Source organism: Podarcis vaucheri (assembly GCF_965113315.1).
Source record: "Podarcis vaucheri genome assembly, chromosome: 4".
NCBI classification, from domain to species: Eukaryota; Metazoa; Chordata; class Lepidosauria; order Squamata; family Lacertidae; genus Podarcis; species Podarcis vaucheri.
The window spans coordinates 77,764,335-77,781,655 of record NC_138762.1 but is presented as its reverse complement, the minus strand read 5'-3'; the positions used below and the strand labels follow the sequence as shown (position 1 = coordinate 77,781,655).

At 41.6% G+C, this 17,321-nt stretch overlaps 1 long non-coding RNA gene across 2 annotated transcripts in view; it reads left to right on the top strand.

Annotated features, from left to right (window-relative positions):
* Positions 1 to 17,321, top strand: part of LOC309530928 — a 39,604-nt gene that overhangs the window by 10,642 nt on the left and 11,641 nt on the right. For both annotated transcript variants that reach the window (XR_014218959.1, XR_014218960.1), the window contains exons 2-5: positions 5,481 to 5,565; positions 13,870 to 13,998; positions 15,569 to 15,727; positions 16,432 to 16,612. This is a non-coding gene — a long non-coding RNA (uncharacterized lncRNA). The remainder of the gene's footprint in view (positions 1 to 5,480; positions 5,566 to 13,869; positions 13,999 to 15,568; positions 15,728 to 16,431; positions 16,613 to 17,321) is intronic.

The window sequence follows — 17,321 nt, the reverse complement described above, 5'->3', positions numbered from 1 at the left end:
GTCTGCAAGCTAGGAAAATGCACCTGCTACATTTTCTCCTTTCCACAGAACTGTATAAGACGCTAGAAAACCTTGCCAGCAAAAATAAATACAGTGGTATCTCTGGTTATGAACTTAATTCATTCCGGAGGTCCGTTCTTAACCTAAAACCGTTCTTAACCTGAGGTATCACATTACCTCCCGCTGCTGCCGCTGCACTGCCGCCGTGCAATTTCTGTTCTCATCCTGGGGCAAAGTTCTTAACCCGAGGTACTACATCTGGGTTAGCGGAGTCTGTAACCTGAAGTGTTTGTAACCCAAGATGTTTGTAACCTGAGTTACCACTGTAAGCCCTATTCTTCCACCATCATCATTTAAAACATTCCGTGGTCACATCTGCTATTCTCAGACACCACCCCATTGGAGCCAACTCCTTGGGGCCAAGGTCTCTTTGGTCCCCCAATAAAATATTTGAGGGGGCTGCCCCCACTCAAGTTGAGGGGCATTGCCATTCAAATGGTGTGTGTGCACTGTGTCATGTGATCAATTATGTAGGGCTATTCTTACCTTCCCCCCCGCCAATATTTTACTCAAGTTGGCACCCCTGTACCATCCTAAGACCTGGATCACATGAAGCCAAGCTGAAATATATCTACCAATTTCACTCTGTGGTTTATATTATGAAAATTGCTTATACTAACCATGTATGAAACAAACTGCTGTTTGAAGCCTCTAGTTACAGAGACAGGTTTTTTTAAAAGTATCAGAAGCCATGTGAAATCTCTTGAACCACCATTTGATGAACTTCTAAAAAAAGAAAAGGAAAAGAAAATGTACCATACATTATATGTGTGGAGGGGGACTTCTTTTCCTTTCCACGTGAAATGGTAATGTGATATAGACCCCGCTGGTGGAGCATAAGAGTTAAGTCCTTCATGCTCCAGATTCAGCATAAGAGACATGACATGGCTGATTGTCTGTCCCATTCCATTTGCGGAGCAAGGGATTGCTTGCTATGAATATGTATTAATCCAGAATGTGGCAGCTAGACTGGTGACTGGGAGTGACCGCCAAGACCGTATAACACCGGTCCTGAAAGACCTAACACAATTCAAAGTGTTGGTGCTGACCTTGAAAGCTCTAAATGGCCTTGGCCCAGTATACGTGAAGGAGCGTCTCCACCCCCATCATTCAGCCCAGGCACTGAGGTCCAGCGCCGAGGGCCTTCTGGCAGTTCCCTCATAGCGAGATGTGAGGTTACAGGGAACCAGGCAGAGGGCCTTCTCAGTAGTGGCACCCACCCTGTGGAACGCCCTCCCATCAGATATCAAGGAAATAAACAACTATCCAACCTTTAGAAGACATCTGAAGGCAGCCCTGTTTAGGGAAGTTTTTAATGTTTGAAGTTTTATTTTGTTTTTAATGTTCTGTTGAAAGCTGTCCAGAGTGGCCGAGGAAACCCAGCCAGATGGGTGGGGTAGAAATGTTGTTGTTGTTGTTGTTGTTGTTGTTGTTGTGTTGTTTTGAGTGCAAAGTGGGTTATTCCAGTGGATAACCCTTTTTCTATCAGGAGTTCTGCATGAAGTAATGAAAAAGCCACCCTATGGAATGTTTATCATGTCACCCTAAGCCAAACCATGGCTTTGCAAGAATGCAGGAATGTGTGGGCTTCAGAAAGAAGACTCTGCCCATTCCCCAGACTTGGGCATTTTGCTGTAGTGCTGCACTGAGATACTGGTAATCCATGGTTTGGCTTAGCATGCCATCCAAACCTGAGCTAATGGTTTAGTTCTCCCACACACAAAAATCAGCTAAAAACCTTGGGATAATTCTGTGCTATAGCTCATGGTTAGCAAGGAGAGAACTAAACCCCATGTGTATGTTCAGACAACACACTAAGTCAAACTGCTCCAGGAAGAAGTGAAGCAGCTGCTATCTCCTCAGCTGAAGGAAGTGACTGTAGGTCATAATGTGTAGGGGTTTTTTTTGGAAATTGCACGGGGCGAAAAGATGGCTGCTCCTCTAGATACAACTTCAACCAATTTTAGGAACCAGCAAATGATCTGTTTCTTTCAGCAAGCCTTTGAATGCAAAAGTTTGGATTTACAGATGGGTAATATTTATTTAATGGCATTTAATTGTTTTATTGTGCTTTAATTTTATTGGTGATTTTTTCATGTGTGTAATCCATGCTGAGGTCTTCTGCTGAAGGGCAGGATTTAAGTTTTAAAAATGACACAATAAAAGAAAAACTGACTGGAAATCCAAGTATATCACACTTGCTGATTCATTCCTCTTCAGATACTTGTTAAATGTTCTGGTCATTTTGATCTCATTCAGCCTACCTTAAATCACAATGGGGGGAAAGGATAAGAACTGAAAAGCAATTTGTACTTTGAAGTGTGCTATATAATGATCATCACAGTTTCAAAAGGTTTGCCATACCAAGTACAGGTCAACAAGTCTATCCTTTTTTTGCCACAGTAATTTGCTTCAGAACTTAGCTGAATAAAACGGCTGAAGTCTACTCACATATTATAGATAATGGACAGTAAGTATATGAACAAAAAATGGGTCCTGTCTTTCAGGATTGCAGGATATAAAGGCAGCATCACTTAGGTACCAGCTTCCCAAATTACAATGTTTTTCCTTGTCATCTAACATTTTTTCTAAAATTTTGTTAAGCATTCTGTTCTAACCGACATTATTAGAAGGCATTCTGTTATAGCTGAACACATTTTCAGGTATGAAGTTTTTAAATGTTTATTATTATTATTATTATTATTATTATTATTATTATTATTATTACTGTTTTGCTGTTTTATTTTAATTTAACTGCTTTGTTAGCCACCCTGGGCTCTTTTGCGATGAAAGGTGGTGTAGAAACTACCTCTGGTCCACATAGCTGAGAATTGTCTACACTTAAATATGTTGCTTAGGAAGCTATTGAGAACTTAAATGAAATAAATACACAAATGAGTCCAGAAAAACAACAATTCCCACTGTGTGGACTGGGATATACTTGTGTGCTTTGAAAAATAAAGCTGCCCTTCTGGATGTGCCTCCACTTTTCTGTGCTTCTGAAAAGCAATGGGGCCTCTTTGGCACAGTTCCCTTTTCTTTCTATCAATATACGGTCATCAACATTATCCCAAGCCATCAGCATTACCCATAAAGCCCAATCCCATATGTGAGCCCTGACTGACAAGGCAAAGGAGATGTCAGAAAACCATATTGACTGAGTTACAGATGGGTAGCCGTGTTGGTCTGCCAGAGTCAAAATAAAAAAATTCCTTCCAGTAGCACCTTAAAGACCAACTAAGTTAGTTCTTGGTATAAGCTTTCGTGTGCATGCACACTTCTTCAGATACTCATATTGACAGAGTTGTCCTTGAGTTCAAAGGAAGGTGTCTGCCCATCATTCTAGGAGCAGATTGAGGGAAGGGGACAACATTGTAAGCGTGAATAAAACCTGCCTGAAGTTTAAATGCAGGAAAGGGAGGGGAGGGGAAAACCTGTTAACCAAATATTGGGAAATGCTAACTTAATTTTGAAGGCCCCCAAGTGAAACAGCAACACACAATATTCTAAAAGCGCCACAAGAGGTCACTGCAATCACTAGGAATGGTTTGAGTGCAATTTAAACCTACTGCTGCAGAATCACGTTTTTTTTCTTTGTAATAGAAGGGTGACAGAGAATCATTTTCCAAAATCAATTGCTTTAACAGGAGCTTGGGCCTCACCTATCCTGCGGCGATGGAACTGCTAGATAAAGATTCTTACACGGTTAAATTTGCCACGAGAAGTCTTGTATGTAAAAACATGCTCAGGCAGGCCATTGTCTCCCCCAATACAATCACCTTTGCGAAGGAAGACGTTTTAATTAAAAGGATTTACAAGGCCAGCCCTGTGGCCCAGCTGGTTACCGCTGAGAAAATGCATGTTTAAGAGGCCATAGCAAACCAGACTGTGCTCTGTAACCCAAAGTAACGTCCAATATCGAAAGAAAGCGAGGTATACCATCAAGTCTTGATTCATGTGTTTTGGGATCCTAGTATATTTCTCAAAATTGCTCCTCCCTTTCCCTCAAAAGGAACACATTCAGTAAGATACCACAAAATAAGACTTGGGGTATCTTAAACAAAACTGAGAGTTTCTTTTGATTGGAGGGGTGGGTTGGTGCCTTTCTAGCTGTTTTATTTGTTTCAGAGGGGGTAGGTGTGCCTGGGGTGTGTTTTTTTTTTGGGGGGGGGTCATTTGAACACCCCCTTTTTCTTTTATGCCATGGGTATTTGGCGAGGACCATTGCAGTTTTTTATATTTCCAATTGTGCCCCTGGCCGTGAAAAAGTTGGAGACGCTTAATATGGATTAATAGGTGTAAAAGGAGCCTGGATTTTCAACATTTTTAGCCTGGGCTATAATAAAACATATTATATCCCCCCAAGAATCATGGGAGCCGTAGTTTAAGGATGCTGAGGATTGTAGTTCTGTGATGGCTACATTTCACATCCCGCGATTCTTTGGGGGAAGCCATGCACTTTAAATATGCTTTAAGTGTACAGTGTTCTTGCAGACAACATCAGCTTTTAATGTGAATTCAGTTCTGCAAGCATTAAGATCGCTAAACACTGCAACAATGCTGTTAGGTAAGTGACAAGGATTAGCAATGTAATATACAGTATTTCCCATCATGGTTTAAACAGGATTAACCACATGCACTTTCCAAAATGTAGCATTGCTCATTTACATGTACTAATTCAACTATATGCCAATTTCACATTTTTCTATCATTGTCCAAACACTTAAGTATTTGGATTGGAATGAGTAAACATGTGATTCAGGCTGTGGGTGCTGCCTCTAGGCCAGGAAGTGACTAACATTTTGCAGGCCAAGTGCGGAAGTGGGTGTGGCCAAGCAAAAAATTTATTAGCTTTCAATCTGTTTCTAATCCTATCAAGCATTTGAAATAATTCAGTATCCATTGTTAAATTAATTGCTTCATTAATTAATCAAGAAAGGACAGACGAGGTATAAGCACCCCCTTCCCCCAAGCACAGGATTCTGTGCAGTAATTGTCCATCAAATCATTTATAATCATCATCAGTAATTTATCTCCAAGGTTTGCAGTGCCAAACGTCCCAAGGATTTTGATCAACGGCCGCCTCATTTGTCAACTAGCATCTGTGATAGGCTTGTATGGTAACCACCTACTGGCCCAAAGGCAGTAGTGTTTTTCAGGGGGAATTTGGAAGTGAGGACTAGTGTTCTTGAGTGCCAGACTGAAAACTATATAACAGAAACCAAGAAATAAAACCAGCTTTTGTTTCATCTTAACTGGAGTAGCCTACATACACAAGAGTATCCTAGTCCTACTGAAGGGAACAAAAAAGATGCACCGTTATCTGTGGAGATATTTTAGCATCTTTATTTTGCTGCTGGCTTGCTAAGGTGAGAATTCTTACGCAGAAGGTAACTAACTGGACTTTTTTTTAAAAAAAGGGGTTCTTCTACTTTTAACACTGGGAATGGCAGGAGTTGAAGGAGAGAGAGATCAGTGACTCTTCATTTTCCTCATGATTTCTGGGTAAGAGATGATGCAAACCAGAGAAGGGGTGTCCTCTGTGCTAGGCAGAGATGAGCGCGAGATTCCCCATGAGCCACTGAGGCAGGGAATCATTCTGTGTGAGCCCTTATCTGAGTAGCGGTGAGTGTGAAAAACTGTGAGCAGATCAAAACCAAGTAACCTTCCTGATCACGTAAAGAAGCCTGCTGCCTGGTAGGTGTTTTACAGTGCTGTTGTACAATTAAAAGCACTGATAGACTATTTCTCCCTGTTCTCCTCCAAGAGCTACAATTACCAGAGTGGTTTAAAAATCAGTCTCTACAGGAAACTCTGGAAATTGTAGCTTTGTGAAGGGAATAGGGGCCTGTTTCACAACTTTCAGCATATTTAACAAACTATAGCTCCCTGAATTCTTGGGGGGGGGGAGCCATTGCTGCTTGAAGTGTTATCATAGGACATTAAATAGATGGTGCGAATGTGGCTTAGGTCTGATTTAAAGATGGGGAACCATAAAAATGGAGAGCTGTAGCCTTGTAGTTGCCCAGAAACAGTTGGATTCAACCACTGTTTTCTTCCCCCACTGTAGTGTGACAGGGTGAGATATATTCTAGTTTTATTTAAATTCTAGTAATTACTTTTAAATTTGTGCCTATATGTGCAAATTGTGGTATGCAAACATTATGCAAATTGATTCCCTGTTTTGGCTTATCTTTTTGGTGAGGCAAATTCTCTTTTTTGGCAAAGCATAGCTGGGTGCCCTATACAAGACACAAGGAAAGATGCATATGAAACTAGTGGAAAGTTTAGAAGACGCTGCGCAAGTTTAGAATGTTTTAATTGTTATACAATTTAATTGTTGCACAATTATCAAACTGCTTTGTGAATTCATTTTTTGCTGAAAGTGTGTAAGGTGTCTACACAAACAAACAACAAACCAGTACTAAAATAGCAAAGGCACTCAGCAAGTTCAGTAAGTAAGCAAAAATTTCAGTAAGGCTACTATTTGTCAAAATATTATCTAAGAGGCAGCTTTTTCTCTTTTGCCTTGTATTGTTAAGGGGAACACAGAATTGTTTGTTGGTTTTTGCATTTATGTCTCACCTTTCCTTCATGGAATTGAAGGTGCTGTGCATTAATATCCTTCTCCCTATCTTCTCCTCATAATGACCCTGTGAGGTATGTTAGGTTGAGAGACAGTGACTGGCCAAGAGGCCCCAATGAGCTTCGGAGCCAAGTGGAGATATGAAATTTGGCCCTAGTCCAAAACTCTAACCACTACACCATGGCAATGACAGCAATGACTACTCTTCTCCTTAGGATGGCATATTATGCCCTTCTGATGAGCAGGACCTGAGGAGCTGGTCTTTCTGGGGAGCCAGTGTGGTGTAGTGGTTAAGAGCGGTGGACTCGTAATCTGGGGAACCGGGTTTGCGTCTCCGCTCCTCCACATGCAGCTGCTGGGTGACCTTGGGCTAGTCACACTTCTCTGAAGTCTCTCAGCCCCACTCACCTCACAGAGTGTTTGTTGCGGGGGAGGAAGGGAAAGGAGAATGTTAGCCGCCTTGAGACTCCTTAGGGTAGTGATAAAACGGGATATCAAATCCAAACTCCTCCTCCTCCTCCTCCTCCTCTTCTTCTTCTTCTTCTGTTTGCAAGGAAGTCATTCTATGGCCTAGTTTGCCCAGATGGGTGGGGTGTAAATAATAAAAATTAAAATTGGTGCTGTCTGCTGCACTGAGCTGAGGTAGTAGGCTTAGTCAGTCACCTGAACTGGGGCTTTTCCTCACTAGCCATGAACTTTAACCAAGAATGTATCACACCAGCCCACAGGATAACTTTCAGACAGGCATGACACAGACTTTGTATCACAGCAAATTTCAAAGCAAAAAAAGGCAGAGAAATTATGTTTGAGCATATTTTAATTGACACATTAGATTATATAGCATGCAAATAATATATTTCAAAATAAAGGATGGCAGTCTATGTTAGGAACATCTGGTCCCACTGTGTTGCACTCCACTAACCGATGTAAACAGCAGCATGTGCTATTCATAAACATCCTTCATCTTTCTTTATTTTCTGGATAAGTACATGCATAGCAAAGTGTGTCTTTGCGTGTTCTGGAAGATGTTAAAACTGTTCACCTTACCAAAGTTTCTGAAAATAGTATACACTATGAACCTCAGAATTACAATGGCTAATTTCCCTCCCCAATTGACAAAGGATTGCATTTCATTGTAAATTAGTTTGCAACAAATGGAAGCCATCCACTAAATTAACCCAAGGACTCAACTGAGAAGTGGGATGTTTCGTGGATTTGTCTTTGCAGATACTTTTTTATCACTCCCTTGTCCATTTTCAAATAGGAAGGAAAATTCAAGTACATTTTATCCTAACTTGCTAAATCTCTCCAGAATTTAGGGACATGTTATATGGTAAAGGGGTTGTAAAAATGACTGTAGAACAGCTGTGCCTTAAAAACAATTTCCAGAGGAATAGCCCTGTTAGTCTTGTGGCAACATAAAGACCAACAAATTAATTATGTTTAAACCCATCCTAGCTCAGCTATTGACTTCTAACCTAAAAGGAAATTTTATATGTAATCCCAGAAGTTCTCCTAGAATCATAGAAACTCTATAAGAACAAGCTGGTTGACAGTGAGTACCTGAATGTGAAGTCCAAATTAAGTAGTTGCAGAAGGAGTCTGCATAGTTTATTTACACTGCAATATACTGGAGCCCTAGAGGAATGCGGGTGGCGCTGTGGGTTAAACCACAGAGCCTAGGGCTTGCCGATCAAAAGGTTGCTGTTCGAATCCCCACAACGGGGTGAGCTCCCGTTGCTCGGTCCCTACTCCTGCCCACCTAGTAGTTCAAAAGCACGTCAAAGTGCAAGTAGATAAATAGGTACCGCTCCGGCGGGAAGGTAAACAGCGTTTCCGTATACAGCTCTGGTTTGCCAGAAGTGGCTTAGTCATGCTGGCCACATGACCCGGAAGCTGTACGCCGGCTCCCTCGGCTAATAAAGCGAGATGAGAGCCGCAACCCCAGAGTCGGCCACGACTGGACCTAATGGTCAGGGGTCCCTTTACCTTTAACTTATACTGGAGCCCTATTGAATTTACTAAAATAAAATGGTGTGATAGCTGCTAACTTGAGCTGTTTTGAAAGGAAATTTGGCAGATTATGGAGGAGAAGGTGGTCAGCAGCGACTAATCACTATGGCCATATTACCATACCAGAATCGGGGGAAGTAGAGCTCTGAATACCAACTGCTGGGAACCATAAGCAAGAGAGTACAGTGGTGCCTTGCAAGACGAAATTAATCCGTTGCGCGAGTCTCTTCGTCTAGCGGTTTCTTCGTCTTGCGAAGCAACCCTATTAGCGGCTTAGCGGATTAGCGCTATTAGCGGTTTAGCGGCTATTAAAGGCTTAGCGGATTAGTGGCTAAAAGGCTATTAGCGGCTTAGTGGCTTAGAAAAAGGGGGGAAGCAAAAAAAAATCGGAACACTCGCAAGACGTTTTCGTCTTGCAAAGCAAGCTCATAGGGAAAATCGTCTTGCGAAGCAGCTAAAAAACGGGAAACCCTTTCGTCTAGCGGGTTTTCCATCTTGCGAGGCATTCGTCTTGCGGGGCACCACTGTACTATCACACCCATGTTCCTGCTTGTGGGAGGTTGCTTCTCAGAGGCACCAGTTGCCCACTAGGTTGCTAGACTAGATTATGGTTAATATCTCTAGCTGGAAATCAGAGGGAATTTAAAGAGCACATTTTGCTTCTGTATCAGTGTTTCCCAAACTTGGGTCTCCAGCTGTTTTTGGACTACAGTTCCCATGATCCCTGACCACTGGTCCTGCTAGCTAGGGATGATGGGAGTTCTAGTCCAAAAACAGCTGGAGACCTAAGTTTGGAAAACACTGCTATGTGTGATGTATGCAATCGGTATCTGTATTGTATTAGAAATTGCGGTGACATATGCAATGGTTTAAACTTTTTGTATAGGCAGCAGCTTTTTTAAAAAAAATAGGCAGTTGTTTTAATTATTCTTATATGTGCAATTGTTATATATGTGTGTGTGTTTTTGTCACCTTGTGAAATTGCTCTGAGATGCTTCATAGGAAGCAATCTAAAAGAGAAATACAGTGGTACCTCGGGTTACATACGCTTCAAGTTACATATGCTTCAGGTTACAGACTCCCCTAACCCAGAAATAGTGCTTCACGTTAAGAACTTTGCTTCAGGATGAGAACAGAAATCGTGCTCCAGTGGCGCAGTGGCAGCAGGAGGCCACATTAGCTAAAGTGGTGCTTCAGGTTAACAACAGTTTCAGGTTAAGAACGGACCTCCGGAACGAATTAAGTACTTAACCCGAGGTACCACTGTAATTACAGATAGATGCAGGAGCAGGTAAATGATTTTTTTAAAAAAGCGTTTCATGCTTTTGATGCACATAGTTTGTGAAAGAGGCTTTAGAATATGCTATGGCAACAAACTACAGATACTTTTACTTTGAGAGTTGGCCTTAAAATAGCCTTACCAAATACCCAACGTACTACAGAGGCCAGAAGTGATTTGGCATTCTGCTTCCCATCCAGTCTCACAAACTGCATTAAAATTCACAAAGCTCTCTCGGCAGTTCCTTTCCTTTCCTTGTCTTCCACTGTTCTGCACTCAGCTTTGGTAGAGAAAGCATGGTTTAAATAAATAATAAACATTACCCATTTCTCCTTAATTACCAAGATCTGCTTCTTTTATCGACTCTTATAAACATGCTAGCAGCCTTTGTCCCCAGCACTGCTTAAGAAACAAACAAAAAAAACCCCACAAAAAACCCAGTGCATTTTTAAAGTCCTTCTTAAAACAACTACCATTTTGATAGGTTTGGCACACCAGCTTGATTCAAAATGGCATCCAGTTGTATCCAAACATAGATGAAAAGCTGCTCTTTGATCTTAGGAAACCTTCATACAAGATTTGGTTGCAGTATTCTAAAAGGTGTCCAAATGCACAGCAAATGGACAAACAACTTTCCAAAATATATAGTAGGAAAGAAAAAAGAAGAGTGAGGTGAGTAACAAAAAATGAGCAGCATACATGCCTACATGTCAAATGAGGGTTGCTGGGCAGAGTTTTAAATGATAACTGTGCAGGAATTAAGCACCCCTGGGTGGTGGTTTCTTGACTTGGCACAGTTTGCACAGTGTAACAATGATGCTGCCATTATCTTTTCAAAAGTGAAGCCATAGGAACATTGTTCAGTCCGCAGCAAGAGTCCTTTATATTTCTGCTAATGTTTGGTTCACAGGCAGGCAGTGAGTTGTTGGTGATCTGAATAAATCAGATGGGAATCTCTGCTGACACTTTCCAGGAACTATGGATTTTACTGTCTCCGGACAATGTCTGTAGCTGGAATTGTGAAGGAATGGGACTTTCGGCCATTTTGTGTTTGGTTACCGATTGTTGGACTTCAGTTGTAAATTAGTTGCTTTTTGTTCTAGAGGCTTTTTGTTCTAGAGGAAGGACAAGTTTTTGTGGGTGAAAGTTTTGCACAAGAGGGCAAAACAATCAGCCTAGGACACCTGGCATTTAAGGAGAAATAGAAATTCAGCTTAACCAAGGGGTCTACTGCTTCTGCCTGAGACAGAAAATACAAACAATACCCCTATGGCACTAAAATAATAATACTGTTATGTACTGAAGTTCTCACCCTGGGCTAGCAGGGGATACTGTAGATAGTTTTCACTCAGGTCCACATATGCAAATAAGGAATTGAAAGTGACATTCAGTGATTGGATCGTTACAGAAAGTTGTTACTGTTGCGTTGTAGTGGAGCTCTATATAAGCAGGTTGGCTGAACCCTTCAGTTCAGTTCTGTTCTGGCCTGTGAATAAACAAGAGCTGTTTGAAGAATCGCTGTGTCATCTGATAATTTCACCCACAACTTAACAAATACAATATAATCTGTTTTTTACAATTTGATCCCCTTTTATTGATTGTTCCCCTTCTGTGTTTCTAGCTCCCTGATACAGGACTCTTGGACTAGATTGGATTTCCTCTGTTGCTGAACCCTCAACTGTTTCCTTCTAATGTTGCTCCTAGATCATGTTTTGGACTCAGATTAGTTTCTTGTGCCTGGTCCTGGTTTATCTTCGACTTGGCATGCTTATCTTCTCCTACCATCGTTTGCCAATTGTGTATGGGATTCTGTGGCTTATGGCCTACCTTCCAGAACAGAACACTAGTTGACTGCGTATGTGCTTTCAACTGTTTTCTTGTTTTACTGTTGATTGACAGTTTGCATGTGTTTTATCCATAGTGTAACCTGCTGTGGGATCATTTTATAATGAAAACCGGGTGGCAAATATTATACATTATAAATAAATTAAATGTTGTTATTGCTAGCTGCCAGACTTGAAAATCTGTATGTGGGACAATAGCATAGCAGGGTTTCAGACTTTTTAGAAGAGCTTGATGAAGAACAGAAGAGTCTTTCTGTATTAGACAAAAGGCCAGGAATCATAGAATTGTAGAATTGGCAGGGACCCAGGGGTCATCTAGTCCAACCCTTGCAATGAAGGAATCTAGTTCCACATATTATTTCCCACAGTGTCTATGGGAAGCCCACAAGCAGAACATGATGACAATATTGAACATGGTGTCTTATAGCAAAGTGAAGTTGAGGAAATTTCTATTTGTTTGAAATTCATTCCTATTCCGTGTGAGAATACAGCAAGCAAGGCTCAGAATTGTGAAGACCAAGCTACGGTATATATGTGCCTGCTGAATTGGTCTTCTCCTTCCTTGCTGTTTTTAAAATTTCTTTCTTTTCTGCCTGAGAATGGCTTTGGTAACTCAGGAAATAAATGATGCTATGCAGTGGCTAAGGTGAAAAAGGGAACCTGGACATCTTAGCTCAGTAAGCATGATCATGAGTCTACCAAGGAAGAGCGCAATTTAAATCCTCACACGACTTCTACAGTAATGGTCATTAGTACTGAGTTTCCAGACTATTGCATCTCTAGAGATAGAGATACTCTTTCCCTCAACCTTCTGCTCTCACACATAATAGGAAAAAATAGAGCGAAGAAATTTACGGACTTATATCCTCTACACACATAGGAATGTGTAACCGATACCAGAATTATGTGGATATCAGAAAATATTTTAGGAGCCACATAAGCAGTTTATGGTGGGGCAGCTAAGCCTAAAATTGTATGAAACTAGTTGGCTCAGTTTTATATTGGACCTTGCTAAATATTCTTTGGTATATCAGCAAGCAACAAATTACATAAATAAAACATTTTAAAAAGCCTTTCCTCCCAGGAGATCAAAATAGTATTCATGGTCCTCCCCTCCAGTTTATCCTCACAATAACGTCAGAAGATAGGTTAGGTTTTCAAACGGCCATTGAGCGTGTTTGCTGAGCAGGGATTTGAACCTAGGTCCTCCAAGAGTTGTTCCAGCACTCCAACTACTACATAATGCTGACTGTAATAACAATAACAACAACAACAACAATAATAATAATAATAATTTGTACCCTGCCCTTCCCAGCCAAAACCGGGCTCAGAGCAGCTAACATCAAATGTATACCACATTAACATAAAATCAGGCAATCAGTTAAAGTACATCCTAAAATCAGATCAGGATCAGAATAAAGTGCAATCAGATGGCAACCAGCAGATTAGGGTTGGGGACCTTCAATACAGTGGATGCTCGGGTTGTGAACGTGATCCCTGTGGGATGCATGTTTGCAACCCACAGCATTCGCAACCCGCAGCTGTGCATCTGCACACACGCGGGTTGCGGTTCGGCGCTTCTGCGCATGCGCGACTGCCGACACCCGGAAGTAACCCGTTGCAGTACTTCCAGGTTTTGGCGGTCTGTAACCCAAAAAACCTCAACCTGAAGTGTTTGTAACCCGCGGTATGACTGTACTCACCAGGCCCAACTGTTTGTGTTGAACTTTTATTGGCCTGTGAGAAAAATTGGGAGGCCGCTTTCATGCAAGTTCTTAAGAAAGGAGTGGGAATCAGACTGAACCCCGATCAAAGGCCTGTCGGAACAGCTCCGTCTTGCAGGCCTTGCAGAAAGATGTCAAATCACGCAGGGCCCTAGTCTCTTGTGACAGAGTGTTCCACCAGGCCGGGGCCACGGCCAGTCTAATCTCCTTGAGGCTCGGGACCTCCAAAATGTTATTATTTACAGACTGTAAGGTCCTCTGTGGGGCATACCAGGAGAAGTGGTCCCGTAGGTGCTGACTTTATGGGCAGAAGGGTGACAAGTGTCTACTTGTGCTTTAAATTTTGTACTTATCCTGCCACAGGGCTATGGTAGCTGGAAGATGCCTGCTGCAGTGTGGAATGGGCACCCAAACGATCACGGTCAGGACAACAAACACTATTGCCTCTGTCATTACTGTGTCCTACTTCCAACACATTCCAGTGATCAAGATGTAGGTATATTTTGGTGTGGGCAAACACCACAGGTTAGCAAATGGCAGTTCGAAATGGCTTTGGAAATCAAAGGCACATTAGCTGTTTCATCCATTAACCAAGCGTGGCATGACCTCTTTTATTTCTGGGAAAGGCAAAGGATCAGCTTGTGACACCTGGAACACATGGTATTTCCAAATGTCATTTCCGACCAGTGATGGCTCCAGATTTTGGAGGGCCCTTGGGCCAGGACCCCCCCCATCCTGCCTCCTCACTGCCATTAATCCACAGCTGCTGCTGCTGCTTCCATTCCTCCTAATTGTTTCTACCTGCTTGCTTGCCAGGCAGAGAGCCAATGAGCCAGCAGGCAATGGCATTAGCTGCTCCTTCTCACCGTAGCTATTATCTGGGCCAGAGTGAGAGGTGGATCAGCAAGCAGCTTGCAATACTGAAGAGGAGGAGAAAGTCCCAAGTGCTGTTTATCTGTGCTGGGGTGTGGGCTTTCAGCAGATGCAGGAGTCCTAACCCTTGATGCTGGTCTTGTTTCTGACACTGGTAGAAGCTCCATCCCATGTCCTTAACAATCCCGTGATGCTGCTTGACAGGTTTGTAGTAGTTCTCTCGTGAAAGAAACAGTGGATTTTGCAATGGATCTGACTTGGTATAAGTGAGTAAAGATCTACATCAGGAAGAAAGGGGGGTGGAATAAAGATCTACATTGGGACCTGCTGCCTCTGAGGATGCTACCACCTGAGGCAGTCACCTCAGCTTGTCTCATGGCTGGGCTGGCTCCTTCCTTGAGCTTTGATGGTCCCCTCTGTCAAGGCTATTGCATGAGATTGGGTGTTTGTGGTTTGCCTGCGAAGCAGGAGAGGAATGAATTTGCAACAAACACTTTGTCCAAGGTCCTAGAATTAGGTACAAGTAGCCCTGCTGCTCTTTATAATAAAAGCTTTGGCTTTCCATAGTTCGGGGTTTTGCTTTTCCCCACTTTAAAACCATAGCTGCCTTGCTGTCTTATCATAATTGTTTGCCTAATTTATTTAGAGGCTGACAAGTCAGCAGCAGAAGAAAATAAAGGCATTTGATACTATTGCCTCTTAAGATACTCTAAATGCTTAGGCCAGTGTTGACCTACATACTTCTAAATACAGAGTGGAGGATGTTTATCCTGGAAAATATTCTGACCCACTTTTGAACTACAATAATACCAACATGATTTGTGAAGAACTCAGCTTGTTTTTGGTTTTGCAGACAATTTGTTGAGGTTTTTTTTTAAAGTAGTAGTAAAGTAGCAATATGAACTGTTCAAAAATAGTGAACCCCTTTTTTTTCCTTTTAAAAATTGTTGAGTGCCAAATTACTGTTAAGACTTTTGATTCCCCTCCCCAAAGTTACTTACCATTAGAATGGAAAGCAGGGTAGTCAATTAACTGCCCTCCACGTGTTGTTGGACTACAACTCCCATCAACCCTGCCCATTGGCCATGTTCGTTGGTGCTGATGGTAGTGGAAGTTTACCTTGATGCGGAGACTTTTTCCTTTGGTTTTTGTTAAATTAAATTATACTTCTTATTTTTTAATTTCACAGGGGTGATCATCCTGAAACATGCAAAAGAATAGCAGCCACATTACAAGAAGGAAATACATCTCTTTGTTACAAAAAACACTTCTGTATAATCCTGAAAAATTAGTTGAGGACCAGTTGGCTTGGTGAACATTTTACAGCACCAGGAACATCAAAGTCGAGGTAAGTAAGAACACTTACCACCAAAAGAAGAAGCAAAAGTTTCAGTAGTATAGCCTACAATACCCAGGTGAGTGATACAGTTTTAAAGGCAGGATGGAAAATGAATGGTTTAATCTGCTCCAAATTCTGCTCAAGCTTTATTCCTTACAAAATTTGTTACATTAATGTAATATTTCTTCAAAGCAGAGAGACTGCTGGAGGAGACCTAGATACTGTTGTAAATGGCAGTTTGTGTTTATATTACTTTTTTTTTTATATAAAAGGCAGAATTCATATACGGTAGCTCTTTGGCCTTCTTGATGTACAGAGGCACCAGCGTCCAAGTTAGTATGATTACACATAAAACTCAGTTTAAAAATAAGCAGTTATCTCAAATAGATTATCTACTGGTATCTAGCAGTCTAAAAAGCACATATAATGCATACATATGTTGACCTTGAAGTTTGGCCCAAGCAGGCGTGATGATAGTGCAAGCATCTGATCTGGAACAAATTGAAAAAGAGACATAATAAAGAAGAAATTAAATAGCTGGCTTCGAAGCGAGTTAATATGGGAGTTCTGATTAGTCAAGCAACACAAGATTTATTTATTTTTTAAAAAAGCTACAATCCTTGAAAGAGAAATCATTGTAAAGAAAATAGGGCAATTGGAGGAACTGCAAAATAAAAAGCCCAGTGACTGAATTCAAATTCAACTTATTGCAGCAATGAGTCATTCAGTAGTCCGGAGAAACGCCTAGAGCTCAAAAGGCACTGATGTGCTTGAGGCATACTTCTTGGAGGAAATGTAATGTGAGAGAATGGTAATAGTCCGAACAACGGAACAATAAATAATGCTGAGGATAGGATCACTGCCAGGACCTCCAGTCAAGCAGGCAAGATGGAGGTAAGTTGTTAAGTTTCACTCACAACCCCCCCCCCAAAAAAAAATCTAGCTCTGCAAAATATTGGACCTAAACCTGCTTCCAAGTTTATCTTGGCCTCTTTACTTGCCCTGATACATCTTGTGACTTCATCTGAAAGAGTCACAGCACCACTTAATATGGAGACAGGCCTGAGTGAGAGCACTTGACACTTTGCAGCATACTTGCACTGCTGAAATAGGTCTTTGGAGACAGTAATGTTTTTGTGTCTGGTTGGCCGCAGTGGGAGAAAGGAAGTGGTTTCTGCCCAAGGATGAGAGCCTGTTGGTGGGACCTGCTACTATCTCTTGGGTGAGAAACAGGAAGGAAGTCAGTGTACCCTACGTTTTGGGTGTATGTGACCTGATTGGTGGTTTTTCTGGGCTGCAGGGCTAACTGACATTCTTAACATATTCATTGCCTAGCAGAAAACTTAATTGTAAATGTGAGTATGCCTCTGTTTTTAAATTACAATACAAAAATACATCCTTGTAAGAGTTGATCCTAAACTGGTAGCACATGTTGAAAGAATTAAGATGAAGCATATTTCAGATGAATTTAAAATGTGATTAATTTTTGTTCTTTCAGTTTTATATTACTTTACATTGCAACCGTAAGTTATTTCACAAGGGATGTGGGTGGTGCTGTGGTCTAAACCACTGAGCCTCTTGGGCTTGCTGATCAGAAGGTCAG